Source organism: Manduca sexta, chromosome 6 (genome assembly GCF_014839805.1).
Source record: "Manduca sexta isolate Smith_Timp_Sample1 chromosome 6, JHU_Msex_v1.0, whole genome shotgun sequence".
Lineage (NCBI taxonomy): Eukaryota > Metazoa > Arthropoda > Insecta > Lepidoptera > Sphingidae > Manduca > Manduca sexta.
Genome location: NC_051120.1, coordinates 9560730 through 9583452, shown reverse-complemented (window position 1 = coordinate 9583452; position 22723 = coordinate 9560730). Strand labels below are relative to the sequence as shown.

The 22723-nt window shown below is 35.3% G+C and overlaps 1 protein-coding gene and 1 non-coding gene across 2 annotated transcripts in view; both read left to right on the top strand.

Annotated features, from left to right (window-relative positions):
• The window catches only part of LOC115440485 (atrial natriuretic peptide receptor 1), a 362779-nt gene that overhangs the window by 86278 nt on the left and 253778 nt on the right, over positions 1-22723 (top strand). The window lies entirely within an intron of this gene.
• On the top strand, positions 18893-18965 carry Trnae-uuc. The gene has a single exon. It is a non-coding gene; the product is annotated as a tRNA-Glu (tRNA).

Below are 22723 nucleotides of genomic sequence, written 5' to 3'. Positions count from 1 at the left end.
GTAGGCACAATCGAGTTTAACTCTTGGTCTCTCGTGAATCGCCGGCGAGCCAAGACAGCTACATGACATTTGCGTGTGTCACGGGATTATAACCTTATATACTACATATATACTACATAATAAGGTTATTTTTCCGTCACACGCGTAGCTGTCAATGTTTGCCGGCAAACATTCAGCTACCTCACGGGTTAAGGACACACTCTATGTTCCGGATTTAAGAACCAATTTGGTTTCTGTAGCCAAAATTACTGATAATGGTTACGATGTCAAATTCACTCGCGACTTAGCGTGGGTATTTGATAAAAATGGTCAAGTTAAGTTGACGGCATACCGTCAGGGTAACTTATATTGTCTTGAAGAATTTGAAGCTGCTAATGCCATAATTGAGCGCAATGTAAATCTACAATCTTGGCATAAACGTTTGGGACATCTGAATGGAAAGGATGTTGTCAAACTATTAGGAAAATTAGGTGAAAATGTGAATGTAAACGACAGTAGCATGATACGTGACTGCGGGATTTGTGCTAAAGGTAAAATGTCTGCATTCCCATTTGGTGAATCTAATGGTCCATGCAATGAAAAATTGCGAATCGTTTACTCTGACATTGTAGGTCCAATGAGATGTGAATCAAAGACGGGTGGTAAATATTTTATAACTTTTATCGACGATAGTACCCGCTGGTGCGAGATATATATTCTGAAATCTAAAAATAAAGCTCTAGATGCATTCAAACTGTACAAGAGTTATGTTGAAAATTTAACAGGATCGAAGATTAAATATTTTCAATCCGATAACGGCGGTGAGTACTGTAACGCCGAATTTGAAGAGTTTCTGCAATCAGAAGGGATCATGAGGAGATTAACTGTAGCTCGGACACCACAGCAAAATGGAGTTGCTGAAAGGTTGAACCGAACGCTGGTCGAGATGGCTAGATGCATGCTTCTCGATTGCAAGTTACCTATGAGCTTTTGGGCTGAAGCCGTAGATACAGCATGTTACATAAGGAACCGTTGCCCCACTAGGAGTTTATGTGGCGAAATCCCTTATGAAAAATGGTTTAACAAACCAGTCAAAATTCATTATCTACGTAAGTTTGGTGCAAAAGTATATGTACTTGATAAGAATCCAAGTAAGGATAAGTTCGCTTCTCGCGGAATATTAGGAATGTTTGTAGGGTATCCTAGGACATCAAAAGGATTTAGGGTGTGGATACCGGAACAGAGAAAGTTCATGATTTCTCGAGATATAAAATTCTATGAGACTGAAGAAATTGAAAATGAAATGCTACAAGATGGCTCAAATATCACTAATGATATTAAAAATATGGACTATAATGACAAGAAATTCATTGATATCCTATTTGATCGAAAGTCTGAGGCAAAAGAGAGTACGGAAAATTTTGCAATGCCCGAAACAAGAATATCTATGGAACCGGAAATGGTCACCGAAAGACTAGAGTCAATTGAGGAAGGAGATCCGGAAGAAATAGATATAAGCTCGAAAACGCTTGAATGTGATACTCAAACAAGAGGTGTAGTACTGAACAGAGGTACCGGGAGACCGAAAGTGCTACGTACTGGCCGAGTAGGCCGTCCCAGAAAAGTTTATCAATCGGTGCAAATAGAAATATCGCTAAAAGAGGCTCTTCAAGGAGACGAACGGTCAGCTTGGAATGAGGCGATCCTATCTGAAGTAAGGAGTCTGATACAAAAAGACACCTGGGATATCGTTAGTAGACCGTCAAATAGAAATATTGTTGGCTGTCGATACGTTTTAACAACCAAGACAAATGTGGATAAATCAACTGTGAAAAAGGCAAGACTAGTTGCTCAAGGATTCAGTCAACGATTCGGAGTTGATTACGATAAAACGTTTGCGCCCGTAGCAAGGTTGGATACCGTTAGACTATTGATGGCTCTATCTGTTGAGATGAATCTGGAGATCCATCAGGTAGACATTAATACAGCTTACTTAAATGGATATCTAGATGAAGAAATTTATATGCAAGTTCCAAAATTGTTGAAGGAATCGTTAATGAAACTGATATACAATGAGGGCGAGAAACCTTTTGTAATTAAACGAGCTAAAGAAATGCTTGAAAGTTTGAACACTGGTGGCGACGTATGCTTGCTAAAAAAATCCTTATACGGATTAAAACAAGCTGGTCGGCAATGGAATATAAGACTCTATAAGAAGTTAAAGGAAATGGGTTTAACACAAAGTCTAAATGAACCCTGTTTATATTTTAGAAAACAAGGTAACGAACATTTATTTGTACTTGTGTTTACAGATGATATTCTTATAGCGTCGGAAAAAGAAGAGCGCATAACTCGTTTTAAAAATGAACTAAGGAAGGAGTTTGAATTAAAAGATTATGGTCAAGCAAAATATTTTTTAGGAATTGACATCCGACGAACTGACAACGTCATTACATTGTCGCAAGAAGAATATTGTAAACAATTATTAACAAAATATAATATGCAAGATGCGAATAATATTAAAACACCTATGGAAATTAGTAATGGTAGTAAAATAGAACGATGTGATGATGGAAAGGCTAAGAATTGGCCATATCGAGAATTGATAGGCTCATTGATGTACCTAAGTGTTGCAACGAGGCCTGATATCACAAATTCTGTGGTAAAACTGGCACAATTCTGTAACAATCCTAAGCAAGAAGACTGGAAAGCGGCAAAACGGATTTTACGCTATTTGAAAGGAACAATAAACTACGGACTGGTGTATAAGAAAACTGGTGAGTTCGTGAAAGGATACTGCGATGCAGATTGGGGAGTTGTTCTATAGACAGACGGTCATTTTCGGGATATGTTTTTACTTTAGCTGGTGCTGGCATCACGTGGATGTCGCGTAAACAACGAACTGTTGCTACATCCAGCTGCGAGGCGGAGTATGTCAGTCTTGCGGAAGCTGTTAAGGAAGGATTGTACCTACAAAGTTTACTCAACGAATAGGGGCTTGAAAGGTATGCGTCCATATCCCTTAATGCCGATAGTAGATCTGCGATTTTCCTTGCCCAAGATCCTGTGTTTCATGCTAGGAGCAAACACATCGATATTAAATATCATTTTGTTAGGAGGGTTCTAAAAGATAATAAAAGTATAAGTTTGGGACATGTAGCCACTACCGATATGATAGCAGATGTATTAACAAAACCGCTGCCTAGCATTAAACATTATAAATGTATAGACGGTATAGGTCTTAAATCTTGTTAAGATTTTTATACTTGCAGGATTTATTTATTTGTTTCATTTAATTTTAATTGAAGACTTTGTATTTGAGGGGGCGTGTTGAGGTTTGCATAGCCAAATACAAAGCCTTTTTAATAATGTTATGTAAACTGGCCGTGTAACAGTATGTATCTTTTGAATTATTGTATTTGGAATGAAATAAAAATGTACTGTTACTAAGCAATGTGTGCTAGTCTAATACGGTTGTCTAATGTGTTCACTCTATTGAAAATATAAGTTCCTATTCAACGGAAAACCTGGTTTACTTTTAACACTTACTCTGCAACGGCGACTCGAAGCCCAACAGTTACACCTCAACTCTTCGGGTATAAAGACGTTATTGATGTTTTATTACATTCATCACAAACCAAATTCCACGCGGCCGAAGTCACAACCAAATGTCAATATTTCATGAATCCATCACATTTTTCATTCCAACCCCTATAGCAATGGCGGCGGGAAGGAAAGCCGAATTTATTTGAAACATTCACGAAAACATAAATATGTCATTAATCATATTTATTGGTATAAGTTGCAAAGAGGAACTGTGTAGTGAAGACACTTCAGTATTTAGGTCAGGAGGAAATGTGGTTAATGAAGTTATGTATCGGAATTTAATTTTATCGATAACTTAGACTAGTACGGTGGCGCAGTATGGCGCGGTACATCGCTCTGAGTTTACGGTTACGAATCCAGGGTCTAGGAAAATAGTGTTGAGGTTTTCTCCTCAGTATTTGTGCTTGATATGGCGTTAGTCTAGTCCCCTATCACATCATGGGACGGAATATATACTGCGAAAAGTGAGTGCCCTAATTGCAACACTGCCTATCTCTTAAGTCGTGATGTGATTTTACATATTAGGTTAATTTATCTCTTTAATTTACATAACGAGAGTGCTAATATTTTTTCTGCGATAAAAATTGGGCTAAATGTTTGAATTGGGTTAATTCGGGATTTGATATTAGTATTCAAGTGACAATTTTGTCGTAATTTCTTTAGCTGTTTGAGGTTAGTTTTAATAATTTTCTAAAATTCTTCAGAAATAAATTTTAATCCACTCTGAGATCTAGTTTAATTCAATGTAAACTACATGTTAAATTCTTTAAGCTTAAAGGCACAGATGCAGTATTCTTGATATAGCTTTATCAAGAACGTCTTTACATGTTATACGACAAAGTCCCCCTGCTGCGTTTGGGTGAACGCGATAAAAACTACCGAACGGTATACTTTATACAGTTTTCACCAATAGACGGAGTGGTTCACGAGGAAGGTTTGTGTGTAATTTATTAATTTTATGTACAACAGAAGAAAACTCTGTTTACGGGCATGGCTAAATGTTATGGTGTAAGTGGAGTGGCGTCCAATAGAATGTCGACTGACGAGAGATGATTCCTTCGGCAGTCGACACAATTATGCCGGTCTATTGAAACTGGATATACGCAAGATCCCGAAACACGAAACACTTACGTGGGCCACTACGGCCGGTCCTAACACCTGCACAATAGTCGCTATCAGGCCGGAAATAAAACATATCCTACCACCAACAAAGTAAATATATACTCCGCTATCCGTACGAAGCCATGCAGGTCGCTTGCCTGTAAATAAATCTCTTTTCAACTCGGTAAATTCCACGTCGAAATTCAAAATAATTTAATTACGTAAAATCGTATCTCCTCATATTCGTCTGTTGTGGTTTACATGTTGGTGTATAACCCCCCCCCCCCCCGTCGACTCCCCCTCCCCCTTCCCGACTTATCTCACAATGAGTCCCGAATATAATGAACGGTGCACGGAGTACTAATATGAAGAGATTTCGCCTCAGGCAAAACTCCCTGAGGCGACATCTCTTCATTTTAGTACTGTACTGTAGTGCTTGAAAATATAATGCTTAATGTTAAAATTTGTGATGTTTGTCAGCCGTAAAATCCAAACCTCTGAAGACATTTAAATGGAATTTAGCACTAGATATAACAATTTAACTGAGTATATTACCAGAGAGGTTCACAGGAGTTTAATTCTAGGAAGGTGTTAATGAAGGCCCTCCGCTATTAAAACCTATTAAAGAAATAAAACCAATAAAACTACTCTGAATCAATATTAATACATATATTTAATTATATGAATTAATGTTCATAGCATTTGGTACGGATAGGCTTTATCACAAACAAACTATTACACATCATGCATTTATCCTCGAAGGAGTTTGCAGAGGCGCACCCACTTTTCGCCACGTGTGTTCAATCCCACGATGTGATAGGGGGCGAGCTTATTGCCATATCTGGCACAAATTCCAGACTCCGGGCTGATACTAAGCAGAAAAACCTAAATATCAGTTTGCCTGACTTTGGATTCGAACTCAGGACAGAGCGCTGCCGTACCGCACATGCAGTACAACTGCGCCATCGAGGCAGTCCTTACACCACTACCACGCTAAAACATGAGGATATACAAGTAAGAAAAATCGTATATAAAATCCAACAAATAAAAAATCAAGTGAGACTTCTCAAACAGGTCACGATGCGACGCCTGCACGTGACCAAGCAGGTGTGAGCTCGCGAAGAATATTAAACTGACACTTCTTTTATTATAAAAGGGGTAGGCATAGACAACTATTGCAATCATTTTCAACATATTTCCAGGACGAAACTGATCGCTATATATAGTTTTTTATTGCTTGACGTGACAAACTTGCTATTTGCCTGATGGTAAGCAACAGTGGCTAAGCGTTCATACAATCCCATTCCTACTGGCTTCACTTTTAGGTTTATTTACGTTTGTCTTAGTTTTTGTATACTGTTAAAATGGAGAATTATTCATTAAGAGAATTTCATTTGACTCAGGTTACCTTTTGAAGAATTTCGTCTTTTGCCACTGGTAATACGACCGCCCCTAAACAGCAGAAACACCATCCAATTGTATTACAAAGTATTGTTTGGCATTCCACTGCGCTGGACATCCTGAGACATGAGATGTCGAGTCTTATTATGTCCAGTAGTTATACTGGTTACAATCTTCTCAAACCAGAACAGTGACTATACATTGCTGCTTGGCGGCAGAAATAGACATTGCAGTGGGACCTACCCAAGCGGATTATCACATATGTGAGAGACCTACCAGTAAATCTGACATAATTTTCATTCCAGGCCGATATTAAACAGAAAAACAGAATATTCCTTGACCAACGCAGGAATAGAACCTGAACCTTCAGAGCGGAGTGCCACAATACGACTACGCCATTGAATTAGTAAATACTTATTAAGCTCATATCCATAATCAAAATTTTGATTTTGAAAAGAGGGATACTAGAAATTCTTACCCGTTCTTCTCTGGTAGAAACTACTTTCTGAACTGATAGTCGAGTACAAATTGACAAAGTCTATTTATTAAACATTTTATTGATTCAAATAAACTCATTTCAATTCAAACGGAGCGATTTGGATCTTCCCAACCATAAGCTATAGATCGTTCAATTTAGAATACCTTCAATCTAATCCTGTTCTTAATTAAATGGACTGATTGCATCACAATAGTACAGACGAACAAGGAAAACCATGTGAATATAAAGATTTAGCCGACCTCCATTCATATCCTTGTGACTTAGTACTTAGTAAATTAGTTTTTCTGTGAAAATGTGATTGGATATGAACGTGATCTGGATTTTGGCGTAATGAAATGCGTTCCTTTATGTCTAAGCTTCTAATTATATTAATCTTAATTATTACTAATCTATACTATTATCTAATAAGGAATTTGTTTGATTGAACGCGGTAATCTTAGGAACTATTGGTTTGAATTGATTTTTTTTTAATGTTGGATAGTCCATTTATCGAGGAATGTTATATAATATTTTATATAAAATCCTTCTCTAACTAAACTTCTAAAGCATGTAATCAAATTACAAAGTTTTGTAGTAATTACAAAGTATTCCCGCTTCCCCATTATCCGGTTAAGGGTTCATTTAAAACGAATTAAATTACTTAATAACTGACAAGGGTATAACAAATTAAATACATAATGATTTCTTATGTTTACGCGAATGTTAGACATTGAAAACAAACTATTTTATGAATTTTATGGCAGTTTTTTTTTATATAATTTTCTTCTTACATTCGACTTTTCGGATGATCAACACCTCCCTCCCGTTACAATAAAAGCTGCAAAGCCTTCGAAACGTCGGGAGAATATAATAATACAAAAATTCGCGATAATATGCATAGAATAGTTTTATTTCAATGTTTATGAGTTATAATTTTACTTCAATTATTACTAACTTAAATCAAATGTCCAATGAATTACCGTTTGCTTATCATTTTATATGGGAACGTATGAAAACGAAGGAATCGGAATAAATAGTCACCAATAACATGATTAACATCAAACTAGGGAAATATATTTAAACGGCAAACTGATCCTATTGTATTCGATGGTAAACAGAGTGTGGGCTAGATAGTGTCTCGAGTGACGAGAGATGATATTTAATTAATCCTTACTAGTCCATATAATCTATACTTATAATAAATCTGTAGAGAGGTCAATTCTGTACATTAAATATATTTCCAAAATAACTATCAGGGGGTGATTAGGGATCGATACTGATGCCAAAAATTCAATTAGTAAAATTTTTGTCTGTCTGTCTGTCTGTATAACCGTTATAGAAACAAAAACTACTCGACGGATTTTAACGAAACTTGGTTCAATTATTTTTCATACTCCTGAACTGGTTACAGTATACTTTTCATCACGGTACAATTAATAGGAGCTGAGCAGTGAAGGGAAATGTTGGGAAAACGGGAGAAGTTACTCCATTTTTTAAGCTTCCGTCGCGTGTGCAACCTTAATGGTTAAAAGTTCCTTCGATTTCACCAGGATCCCATCATCAGACCCTGACCGGACAATCGGACCACCTGCATACCACCATACATTAAGAAAACATCCCGACAAATTGAGCACTTTCTCCATTTTTGAAGTCCGAAATCCACGCGGGCGAATCTCCGGGCGGAAGCTAGTTATTATAATAATATAGTTAGTTATTATAGCCCCGTCTTTAAAAATACGTGGGGCACAAATCCAGGTCTTCCAACTAAAGTAACCTCTTTAACACCTGTAATTCTGTTATTGGTTTTGTTTGTGAACGCTAGAGTGAATTTCCCATCAGTAGAACCATCGGGATCGTGAGGAAACCTGCAAATCTCAGAAGTTCTCTATAGGAATTTCGAAGGTGTGTGAAGTCTACCAACCCGCACTAGGCCAGCGTGGTGGACTAAGGCCTAATCCCTCTCGGTAGTAGAAGAGGCCCGTGCTCAGCAGTGGGCAAGTATATAATACAGGGCTGATATTATTATTATTGCTTTAGATTTGAATATAAAAAACTAGCTGTGCCTCTGGCTTCATCTAGTAGTGTGATACAACGTTTTTCCTACGTAAATCCCGACTCACGTTTTTATACAACTATTCGACCCCTTTTGTATTTAGTCGACTTATACATTAACTGCCTTGTGTTCGCAGCTTTGCCCTCGTCCTAGAGTTCTCTGTGATAAAAGCCACGATATATATTGTCCAGGAATAATATGCGTATATCTTTACCAGGGAAACTCACTCACCATACCAAATTTCATTAAAATCCGTTGAGTACATTTTGAGTTTATCGCGTTCAGGCAGGCAGACAGAAGCGGAGGGAGCCCAACAGTAATCGTTATATTTCAGTCAATTTACATAAAGCCGTAATGTACTATTAACCTAAACTTTTCTCAAGAATTGCACTATGTTTTAGTAGAAACCGTAAAAAAATCCGTTCAGAAGATTTTGAGAAATCAGTCACATACAGACAGCTTCTGGGGACTGTGTTTTATAATATGTACAGAAGTGCGAACAAATATCTTGTCTAGTAGGGTAAATACACCACTTGTAGAACAGTTATTTATAATGGTTAAAATATGAATGGGCTGATTTTTCATCATTAGATAAAATTAATTCGTAGGATAAAGTACAACATAAATGACGGCGTGTACAAAGTTCTCAATTTGTTTCAGTTTAATATTAAATTAAGTTATAATTTCTTTAATCAATGTTGTTTGACAATTAATAAATCAGCCCCTAAAGTTATTAAAATTTTAAAGTATTTTAGTGATTCGCACATTAAGTAATTATTTCCCCAGGGGGCTGTCAGTAAACAAATGGCTCACGTATAAACTTTTTCCTTTACATGTGTGTTACTCCCATGTGTCTTACTCTAAGGTGGTGACGTAGCAACGCTCTTTCACGTATATTGAAGAAATGGTTTACTTATTTTTATGACCGATCTGACGTCAATTTCCTCTTAGATGCTGAATCGTAGACAAATCGAGCTGGAAAATTAAGACAGTGTTTTCCAATCTGGGAATGTAACCCAAGATATCTCGACCCAAGCCATCAACTCTCCTACTAATCTAAGGACGTAATGAACTCTTTATTGTACCAAACAGGAAAAAATGATACAAAGAAGAAATGAGAGACAAAAGGCACATGTATGTGTATAATGTAATTATATTATTTTATCAGATTTTCTGTCCTGTAATAGGTGCCATCACCCTACATTCTTAAGCACATACGAATAATCTGTTCGAAAAACTTGTAAGGTCCCGTGAAAAGTACTTTGTCAATATTTGCCCTTCGCACGCCGAGGGCTGTTCAATATGTATGTTCCCGCAGGACGCGCATGTAGAGTCCTAAAGTATTCTTGAGATGAAGTTTGACATATTGTAATTCATGTTTGTGTCTGGGGATACATGTTTCATAAATATGGATGGATTTGCAACTTAAAAATGTTTTACTAAGGTTGATTTTTCAATCAACAGCTGAAATTTATTCGTATAAAATGGAACATAAATTTAAAAATGACTGTTGTGTGAAAAATATGATAAATTATTTAACTTTTATATTTTGTCAGATAATAATTATTTTTCTGGATATTCTTGATGTGAATAATATAATTATTGATAAATCAGACCACATTTATCGGTATTAGTCAAAATGCAACCTAAATACAAAATAAATTTAACTTAATTTCTAATTGTAATTAATTAAATAATAAAGGAACTTAAAAAAGATTTTATACTAAGTTTATAATTCGCTCATTAAGGCACAAATGCTTTGACAATTATTTTAGAAATACTTTGATTAAATAAAAATGTTTTATATTAATCTGCAATAATTAATTTTTAATAAAAATTACACGGACTTCGATAATCGAAAATGAACCCAAAAATTATATTAGTTAAAGCCTTTAGTCATCAATACTTTTTGCAAAATGAATCCCAAAACAATCGGTCCAAAGTTATCGTCCCTGATTGGAGCGTACCGGATAATCCGGAAGATTTATTGAGAGCCGAAAGGACGGAATGAAACAACGCGGAACAAATTACGGAGACAATTACCGGCTGGTTTAGACAAATTAAAAAGTGTCCGTTGTGCGGAAATTTTATAATTCTTTATGTAAATGAAATAAGGTTTATATTTACTTATCTTTTCTTTGCTTGTTTGATTATTAATGTCACAAATTTTAAATAATAATACTCATAGAGTCATACCCAAACGTTAAATGATTAAAGTTATGAATATACGGTGATTTTTCTTAAGATTTGTTTAACCTTATCCTATCTTCATTTTCCGTAACAAAACTGAAAAGAGTTTTGCTTGCGGGACCCATATCTTCACGGTTTCTTCCATCCCAGCTCCAACAAAAAGATTCACTGTCATACTTTTGCGGGTTAAGATATCAAAGAGTTGTCGGCATATGTGCTCGCTCCTTCTTTTAACTTGGGGTCCGTTATTGTGCTGACAGGGATTAACCATCTCTGGTACTTATCAGAGTTGGTTAGCCGTAGTTCTACTACGACACTCTGAACGCCTCTCCGCTTACAACCACGTACATAAGGAACATTCAAAATGGCCGATCTTGTCAGCATAAGTGAGAGAGATATGTACCAACATAACGCCACAAAAAAATCGAAATTCGAATATACGTAACCCGCGAAAATTCAAAATTCGCGATACTTTTTGAACACAACTCTACAATGGACTCACTTTACCTTTTCACATTGACCATGCCCGTATGAAGACATCTTCAAACCACATTACTAACATACTGCTTAGCTATATTAATACCTAGATCTTGATTATAATTATAAAGCGAGCGACATTTTTTATAATGCGTGGGTAATTATGCAACATTCTGAATGAGCATTCATGACTTGTTCTGATTTGTTCGTTTCACTTGTATTTGTTGTTTGTGTTATGTTTGTATACGTACGTATTTTATTTTATCTTTACTTGCGTAATACACCTACTTAGTGTCCGTACGTCACCCAGGGTGCCTCATTGAAAATCAGCGCTGCGGTATCAGACTGGTACTGCAGCAAGAAGCTGAATGAGGGTTCCCATTGTTGGCATAATAGGTATAATATATTTCTTTTTTAATTTTATGTTTTTATTCTTTATTTGTTACTATGTGCACGTTATACTGTTTGTGTACAATAATAAATGTTTTCTTTCTTTCTTTCTATTATACCCAAACTCTTACCAACTTTCCACTTATTTACACACACACATTTATCCCCGAAGGGGTATTGCAGAGGCACAAGCAAGGCACCCACTTTTTAGAAAAGAAAAGAAAGAAAAATCATTTATTGGCCACAAATTGGGCGGTAAACATAAATAAGTAATAAAACTTAATATTAATATTTATATAAAAAAAGGAAAAAAAAATCAAAAAGAAAATACAGTTTAGATGGATTTTATATGTGTATGGTGTATGTCCCACCACAACAGTGCCAATATGATCTGGATCAGCATAAGCCAAACAGCAAGCGTTTGACGCTGATTTTCATCCAGACCCTAGAGTAACGTCACTCATATAAAAAATTATAAATAAATAAAAAAGAGAAAAAAAAATCTCAATTGTAAAAATATGAGGAGGCTGTATGTTTTAATTGTATTCCGTCCCATGATGTGATAGGGGGCGAACCTATTGTCATATCACGCACAAATTCCAGACTTCGGGCTGATACTGAGCAGAAAACCCCACATTGCCCAACCCAGGATTCAAACCCAAGACCTCAGTGTGCTGTCGAACCGCGCGTGGAGTACAACTATGCCACCGAGGCTTAAACTTACTTAAACCAACTTAATTAATATAAAATAATGAATAAACCGTGACAAAATTTATAATAACTGCAAAATGAGTTAACTTGTTTAATTAAAAGTATTTAACTTGCAAAGTTCTTGACTTTAGCACTTTAACGATTCGAATTAGTTATAACTTGCTTTCTATTTTTATGAGGCTTAAAAAGACTTTGAAGTTAAATTCTGTCTCATTTAATGACTTGTCTGAAGTTTTTAACTATAATTTAGTTGTTTAAATGTATATGACTGCCAAGGGGTAATCATCTCTCGTCAGTCGACATTCTAATGGAACCCATTCCACGATCAGGTACAGTGTGGTCACTTTGCAATGTATAAAAAAAATCTAGTCAATTTTGGAATACTGAAGCTACTTTGATTAAAATAAAAAGAAATATCACCGACTACAGAAACACTTTCACAAATATTTCACCGACCAACCGACCAGTACTCAACGACCAATTGCCTTGATCTGTCAACGCTCAGTGTTTTAATAGCAAAGTGTCACAAATACCTTCCCAAAAATAATTTTATGCTAACGGTTATGTGGGATAAAATGCCGAGACAAAACACCGACTTCATACAAATCACTTTAAAAATTGAAATAAAAACTAAAAACTATTTAAACGGATTTTATCGCGGTTTTTTTATAAAATCCGTTTAAATAGTTTTTAGTTTTTATTTCAATGTCTAACATTCGCGTAAACATAAGAAATCATTATGCAAATCACTTTAATTAAACTTAACTTAAATTAAGTCTTTTTTTTTAAATCACGTCCTCCTCTGACTACGGATGAGGACTACGCACACGCCATCTTGTTTCCCTATCCCCTTTCTCTCTCTTTCCTATACATCTTTCTCACTCCCACAAAGCACGTTCCGTTTCCCACAGATGAAACTGTCAATTTTACAGTGTAGTTTAAAAAAGGTTTTTAGCTTAGTATAGTAACCTGCGGAATGCCTTAGAGTATGTATTTTTAGACTATTGTTTTAGAGACAATAGTCTAAAAATACATACTCTAAGGTGTGTAAATCTTCTTAAATGTGGTAAATGAATAGTAACGTACAAGTTTTAGTATAATAATATCAGCCCTGTATTATATACTTGCCCACTGCTGAGTACGGGCCTCCTCTACTACTGAGAGGGATTAGGCCATAGTCCACCACGCTGGCCTAGTGCGGATTGGTAGACTTCACACACCTTAGAAATTCCTATACAGGAACTTTTGAATGTGCAGGTTTCCTCACGATGTTTTCCTTCACCGTTAAAGCGAACGATAAATTAACAAAGAATACACACATGATTTTTTAGAAAAATCAGAGGAGTGTGCCCTTGGGATTAGAACCTGCGGACATTCGTCTTGCCAGTCCGTCCCACACCCAACTAGGCTATCGCCGCTTAACGAGTTTTAGTAATAAATAAATAAATAAATAAAACCTTCATATAGCCAGAAATTATGTTTTTGCTTGATATTGCAATCGGCTTTTGGTATCTTGAGAGAGGTATCTTGTTAAATTGGACAAACAGTAGAACCACATCTACCCATTTTGAACATGTCTTCCTCTCCTGAAACAGCCGAGTTTAATATTTGACACAGACAAAACCGGGAACTCCTTAGGGTATTTGTAAGCTCAATGATTGAACGCGGGGCCAAATTAGTCCAATTCCTGTTTACGATCAGTCCCAGGTATTTACCTAAGCGCTAATAAAAACGCTACAACGAAATGCAGGTCACAATTGTAAGGTACGGTATACACTTATTGTAAAAACGCCGCTGTTTTTTTTATTTTATGTATTACTTGAAGGACCTATTTAAACACAGCTGTCCATGGGCATGTAATAAATAAAAACGAAGGCAAAAATATTGGTAAATGACAGAATATATTCAAAAGAATCGGAAAAAGGCTCCCACCGTATGTACTTTTTTAACTACTTATTTGACCTATCTTGACGTTTATTATGCATGAATATGGCCTTCAAACCTGTCTTAAGAAAGCAAAAATACTTAAGTGCTAAATATGTCATATTATATATTTTAGGCGAGAGCTGTACACTGAATACCTCCCTTAAACAAGTCCCTCGGCTTGCTTTATACACTGTATAGTTTGTAAGTATTAGAAAATGAAGGAACAGGTTTAAAAGTGCAAGTATGGGACCGATTGACGTAGGAGAAATACTTATATATTCCTTCGATCCACATATGTTATATTTCGAGCCTGAATGCCTTAAGACGAAGTTGTTCTTAGTTTGCAACAATCTTCATGCCAAACTTGTATCATAATCTAGAGTTACGACTAACTTGGGTATGGATTTCTATATTAGTAACTAGTAACACTTTTGCCGTGAGCAAAAGGTTTTAAGAAAATATTCCCTAAATAATTAATACTTTCGTGTAGAATTGCAGAAAATATATTAAATAAAAATATTATGTAAAAATAACAATTTTCTATATACTTTGACTATCTTTGTAAACATTTCCATTCGTTTTTAACCGGTAAACGCTCTATAAAAATTACAGCGCAGCCTAAGAATCTAACCAATCTAATCCCCATAAGCTTGTATAAATAACCCTAGATTTAGCTCGCGACTGAGTCCTCGGGAATATTTTATTTGTGAATAAATGTAACTGTACATTTTACGGGAGAAAAGTAATATATCTTCATTCATTAATAATCACTTAATATATTTGTATGTTGCATGTAAGGTTCATTCAAAATCATTTATCGGCTGCGTAATTGGCTGCCTGAGTTCTTTACAATCAAAAACACTTATCTAGGCTTAGATTAAATGTTTTTCTTTTTTAATTATTCATAAAAAATAAATCCAAATTAGCTTGTGTGCCGAGGGTGTACTCGTATGGGAAAGAAAAAGAAATATTTATTACCTATTCTGCGGGTATATAAATGAACTGCTCTAAACAATAAAAAAAAAACTATTTGTTTCTGCCAAACACTGTAGTTTACGTCAGTTCTTCGCTGTTGAGAACTGCTTTCCGAACTGGTGGTGGAGTTAATATTGACGGAATCTAAATAACATATTACATTATAGGTTCAAATAAATTATTTCATTTGATTTAATTATTCTACGAGACTCAATTACTCGCACTTAAATAAGGTTCTAATTGTGGTAACGCTAGAACTCAATTTAAAATGACTATAACCGATCCATTATCATTGTCACATTCGATAGCTTATTATTTATTTAATCATTTTCGTGGCTTCAATTAGTGAATGCGAGTGAATAATTTTAATTCATTTGTATAAAATCAAAGAGACATTGAAATATTTTATTAAACTCTTATTTATCTCATAAAACTTTTGTTTATTGTTATATCTGGTATTAAAAAGGCCAGAGGTTGTAAAATAATAATTCAGTTGATTATAAAAAATATCATTAAATTTTTTTGGCTATTGGATAATAAATAATTGGAAGAAAGCGCTGTGAAAAGGAAGGATTATTGGGAAAACAACTTGTTTTCGGTTTTTGTGATCGCTTACAACGAAACTGTTATGACAAAATGAGAAAATATAGAAAACGGATTAGTTATTTTAAATTTTTTATCAAGTAATCGGACCTGAAAAAAGATATAGCACTGTTAGGAACTGATGTGATTTTAATTAAATTAATACGACCTATCACTGACTACAGAAATACTTTAATATTTCTCCAACCAACGGACTTATACCACTTGTCAATGACCAACCGCCTTAGTCTGTCGAACGCTTAGTGTTTTTATAGCAAAGGCTGTCAAACACAACAAATATTCTCATAAGATATTTTTATCCTAGCAGTACAATATTCTTGCGAGCTGCTTTCTTTAAATAATTTGAACATTTTGTTTGTAGCGCCACCGTGTTTAAGTTATTATACACCTGGAAAGTAAAGTAACTATATTATGATTCATTATAAAAAACAGATCACGTCACAAATACCCTTACAAACAATGACGTTCTACAAATAGACGCGTCATAGACTAACAAAATTGCACATAAAAACAGCGCAATATTTACTATAGTCACATACCAGTACAGCCCTAGCAGCTCGCATTGATCTACGGCTCGAGCGTCGACCGCCGTGGCCATCTAGTTTATTCGTCTCTGGTCATCATGACAGTCGAATAAAATGCATTTATTATTTAAAAATAAGTTAAATAGTGGATATTTATTACTAACGTATGAAATGAAACGTTTTTTTCATTCACAGTTGGAGTGTAATTTGTACATCGTCTAAAAAACAGGAAGGCATTTTATTTATAATAATACATTTAAGTTAGTAAGCCGACTAGCCGCGACAGTGGTTGGAGGTTGACTAAGTGAATGTCGGGCAATTAATTACCTTGCTTTCGCCTTGCCAATATTGAGCTCGGACAACGTATCTATGCAATAAAACATCTTAGCTTATAAACATGTTTATATCTAACAATATAATAAGTACTTTCTTAAAAAAAATCTCATTCCTAATAAAATTATTTCGATAAAATACGGTTCGAAATTCAAAATCTCAGAATAAAACGTTGCGTGCTAAGCGTTCAGAGTGCACACGCTCTTACCTCACAATGATTACAAACAGAATTCGTCCCAATGTTAGCAGGTATAAGGTTTTATTGCCCATTTACATTCATTTTTATGTGAAAATTCCGAGAGATGACGCAATGCTCTATATAATTTAATTCCCTTTTATTATTACAAAATTTGCTGACTACTTCATTTGAAACTGTAACTTTTTTATTGATTTTCATAAAGTAAAATGGAGCCTTTATAGGTTATTTATACCACATATTAATACCTTTATTTTTGTAAAATTTAAAAGTATTTAATAATAGGTTTTGCTCGCGGCTTCGTCTGAGTGAACGTTTATTGGAATAAAAGTTTGTAAAAATAAAAAATACTAGCTTTTGCTCGCGGCTTCGTCTGAGTTTAACAAAAATTTTCCGGAATAAAAGTTCCACTATATATTTTCCTGGGATAGAAAGTCACCTATGTCCTTCCCAGTTTCTCAAACTATCTCCATACCAAATTTCATCTAAATCTGTAATTTTTGAGGTTATTGCATTCAGACAGTACATAAAATAAAAATGGAGTCTTTATAGATTATTTATACCTCATATTAATACTCTTATTTTTGTAAAATTTAAAAATATTTAATACTAGCTTTTGCTCGCGTCTTCGTCTGAGTGAATGTTTTCCGAAATAAAAGTCCTGCTATATATTTTCCCGGGATAGAAAGTAACCTTTGTCCTTCCCAGTTTCCAAACTATCTCCATACCAAATTTCATCTAAATCTGTTGGTAATTTTTGAGTTTATTGTATTCAGACAGCCAACTTCCTACAATTATTATTTTTGCCGCTGTACCAATATATAAATTTGCATGCTGTGTCTCCTATAATTGAAGAGGCACGTCATATTGTTAATTATACAAATACTACGACATTGTATTTATTATATGCCGTGTATCTTTCGTTGGAGGTCCTTAAATAATTAATAAACTTTCGTATTTTACATCTACGGTTCGTGTACCTTATTGTATTGATTTTCAAGATATCTTCTAGTTTCATGTAACGCAATGTCGCAATGCCTCCAGAAGACAGTTGACAGTTTCCGACAGTCCCAAATAGATACTATTTCAAAGCGTTTCGACCATTGTCTACAAAAGAACGCTTTGTTAGAACTATTTGTGTGTTTGTATCTTGCAAAGGTATTCAGGACAGTAAATCATTTACGTACGAAAAGGTATTAATATTACAAAGGAAATCATTAATATCCATCTAATAAAACACAGATATACGCGCGTGCGCACACATCAATTTATTGTCTTGCCAATTTTTTTTTGATAATGCATGTTACATGGCAACTACGTATTTAAAATTATTGTGTAATCCTGTAATATATTTTTAAAATGCTGTTGATAACCAGATAAACAATAATAATACTAAAATTTTACTATGTGAAACGAAGTGGAGAGATGGCGTCATAAAAGTCACAGTAGGTCGCTGGATGAGGGCCGCTTCCAATAGAGCAATTTGGAAATCTTTGGGCATGTTCAGTAGTGGACATGCTGCAGCTGATGGTGATGTGAAATTAATGAACAAAACAGGACAACTTAATTAATTTATATATATTCATAAATGCTATCGAATGAATTATTACTATAAAAAATTTATACTGCAATAAAAAAAATCAAACGAATTTCATTTATTTTCCATCCGTAGTCAAGTAAAACTATACGTTACGATATTGGATTAGAATTTCTAAAGTGTTGCTGCCGACGATCACATCAGAATTTGATTTAAGAATACATCGGGACGAACATATCAGTGGGTTTATGCCATCTCTGCTTATCATTCTAAGTCGCTTTGTTTCAGCCTTCAAATTAAATGTAAATGTTAATTTATTATGTAAATAATTGTTCTTAACAGGTGTATAAATAATTAGAACTTAAAATATAGTTGTTTATACATGTTGATAATTTTATCAGTAGCTAGTATCTCCCGTATGGTCTAGTGGCTAGGATACCTGGCTTTCACCCAGGAGGCTCGGGTTCGATTCCCGGTACGGGGAATTTACTTTTTTATATTTGTTGACAGCTAGAAATCACGTCACAATGTTCTACAATAGAGTACATACTCTGTGAGTAATGCGAGCTACAAAATTGAGTATTCACTGGATGTTACTGAATTTAATTACAATCATCACGATTCAACTGGTACAAAACAATATTAGAGCAACGGGTTTAGAACTCCAGTCCATGCATTTCCACCATTATTACAATCAATTACAATGCTCAATTTACAATACAATGACTCCATTGGCGCTCTACTCTAGCCATATTCCTAACAAAAGCATTCCATATTCAAACTGCTATTAAAAGCAAACACCACAACGTACGGAGGTTGCAACTCAATACATGAATACTCTTTGCATCATAATATAAATCGCTCTCAATGAAGTCACATCCATATTCTTTTACGGTTTCTACCAGTTATTTACATAAAACTATATTGTGTATTTTATCGCGGTTCTTTATTATAATTTTCTCCTGTTTCGAAAACTGCAGCCTTCGTAGTCACGGGGCGGACTGAGGTGTTGGTCGTCCGAAAAGTCAAAGTTATATCATCTACCCACATTTTAAAATTAAACAATTTTCAAGAATTTTTAGCTGTTGATAGTCCAATCTACGCTGAATGAGCTCACAGTGTTTTGAAGTCTGGCAGCCAGTCTTTTGGGTTCAATTTAGCGTTTCTACCACATGTTTAACATGATCGTCTCTAGATCTCGACCAAGGCGTAGCCTCGTCTCAGTTAAATCATAAAAAATATCTCACATTATGAAGGTAATAATTTGATTTTCGACGTATATAATTTTGCATTATAACAAATGAGTATTGTTGGACCTTGTTCAAATAAACAAAACATAATCAGCACAACAATCCAATTATACTAGGACGTGATGAGTGAACGGTATTAGCAAATTTACTTTGTGTGGTGTCACGCGAATAACTCCCTCGGCAATTGTCACTGGGTTTATTGCTTTATAGTGAGTACAAGTATTTGAGACAGCAATTAATCTTGACAAATTACTTAAGTTTCCGTTTGCAGGATCTTTTTTATTGCAGTTGTGCGATGAGAGAGCACGTCTCTCGCCTGGTAAGCGATACGACCGCCCATAAACAGTAGCAACACCATACAGAATTTTGAATTATCAAGTACTGCGCATTCCATTGCGCTTGTCACTTTTAGACATATAGGGACAGATTCACAAGTTTCAACGGTTTTCTAACACAATAGACTGTAACGGCCATATTGCTTTGTAAGCGTAATGTATACGCCGATACGGAGTGCAGTCGGTCGGGTGAGAGACTGTAATGTGGAGTCAGGTACTGTATACACGCGTATAATTAATTATGTAAAATGTGTTTCTTGTAATAAACTTTTATTCACATATAATTATGTTATTGTGGGTCACTCACATACTCCCTATAAAAGGTTACCTCCCTTACAATGGTGACCCCGACGTGATAAAGTATTGGTAAAAGTTTACCTCCTTACAGTACTATACCAGGCTTGCCGTAAATCTTACAACGTGGTACTATCATATTATATTCTGTTACTCATAAATATTGCAGTAAGCCACAAAAGTAGCTGAACAAATTCAAAATTTCAAATGGCCTTTTAACTTTTGTCTTTATATGAACAAATGTATTTTCTTCACTAAAATTAACTTCAGAGGGCTTCCTCTATTTGAGACAAAGAAAAATGGACATTTCGATTGAAATTTATACAAGCGTTTGGAAGTTTCCAATTTGTTTCGTTTTGTGGCTGAATGCACGTATATACATGTCATGTGTGTCTGTATATTCACGCGTTTATCCCAAAGCGGCAGAGACTATTGGGCACTACATGCTACGATCTTGACACACCTCTCTTACCTATTCATTAGTACCTCAAATACATTTTCTCCTATAGGTAAAGGTATTTTAAAGGTACAGAGACATATGTAAGGGCGACATTTTCTCCCATTAACGGTAGAGAGACATAATAACGAGACTTAGGTAAATAAAAGAGAGATATATACTTCTATTGGCTACGTTAATAATGCCTGCAATACAAAGAGACACATTATAAATTCTCTCTTAATCACTACGTCACACATTCCCTTATTCCTTTGATCTGCAGAAATTGAGGAAAAATTCCTCAATATATTTAGTCAATAATGGTCTTTCAAGTCGCTTCCATTCATTCGCATATAATCACAGATTGCTGTTAAGTGAAATGCGTGCGTGCTTATTGTTCGATTTATAGGAATTTCCACGTACAAAGATGGAAACAATGGGCCTTAACAATAAAAATTTCTGTTGTTAACCTAGTCAGCATACATACATAACATCACGCATTTATCCCCGAAGGGGTATGCAGAGGCGCAACTAGGGCACCCACTTTTCGCCAAGTATGTTCCGTCCCATGATGTGATAGGGGGCGAGCCTATCGCCATATCGGGCACAAATTCCAGACTCCGGGCTGATACTGAGCAGAAAAACCCAAAGCGATTTGTATATTTTGGTAAATTGCTTTGAATGACGAGACGAGTTTGCCGTTCGCCTGATGGTAAGCGATACGACCGCCTATAAACAAAAGACACACCATCCAACATCTTGAATTACAAAGTATTGTTTGGTATTCTATGTTAAGTCTTATTATGTTCAGTATTTGATGATGATTTTGGTTACATTAGATACAATGCCCTTCAAACCGGAAAACAACAGTGTCTACACACAGCTGCTTGGCGGCAGAAAGACATTGCGGTGGTCCCTACTCAGGAGGACTTTCACATATGAGAGACCTACCACCAGTAGTTTCGTAGTAATTAGTTCAGTATTAATTTTATAATATTTTCAGTATTAATTTTATAATTTTATAATATTTTTTAGACTGCCTCGGTGGCGTAGTTGTATTGCATGTCCGGTACAATAGCGCTCTGAGGTCCTGGGTTCGAATCCCGGGTCGGGCAAAGTGATATGTGGATTTTTCTGCTCAGTATCAGCCCGGAGTCTGGAATTTGTGCCCGATATGGCGATAGGCTCGCCCCCTATCACATCATGGGACGGAAAATACTTGGCGAAAAGTGGGTGCCCTAGTTGCGCCTCTGCATACTCCTTCGGGGATAAAATGCGTGATGTTATTTATGTACGTGATGTTAATTTTATAAAATAACTTACGTCATTGAAATTCAGTTAGTAATCAATTAATTATAACCCCTCCAAATTCAGTAGAAGACAAGTATCAAGAAATGGAAGACTCGATATACTAGCACGTGACGTCATTGGACATTAATACATGCGAAAGAAAGGGATGGAGCGATAACCTCTTTGCATACACTTCAGCACATAGCATTATTTGAAATGTGAATGACTGCCTCATTTCTTAACAAACTTTAATGCTGTTTTTAAAGGACTTTTTATCTTATTATTTGCTGTTAAATATAAATGTACAAAACCAATCAGATAAATATCTACCTTATCTTATCGGCGGGCGAATGATAATCATCTCTCGTCCATTGATACTCTATCTGAACGCTTGATTATCAGTAAAGTCATTGCCCGATCCGTTTTAAAAGTTATCTTGACAGTTTTTAATTATTCTGTTCTGAATGTTTACCTGTTTAAATAAGCACTATGGTACATCAATGGGTGGGTAATAAAAAAAAACAGGCTTATTGAAGAATTATCATGCCAGTAAATATTGAGGTAATATATCCATCATTGTATTGGTTTAAAGTATTAATAAGTTCTAAAATAAAAAGTCCTTTGTCCATCCATAAAAT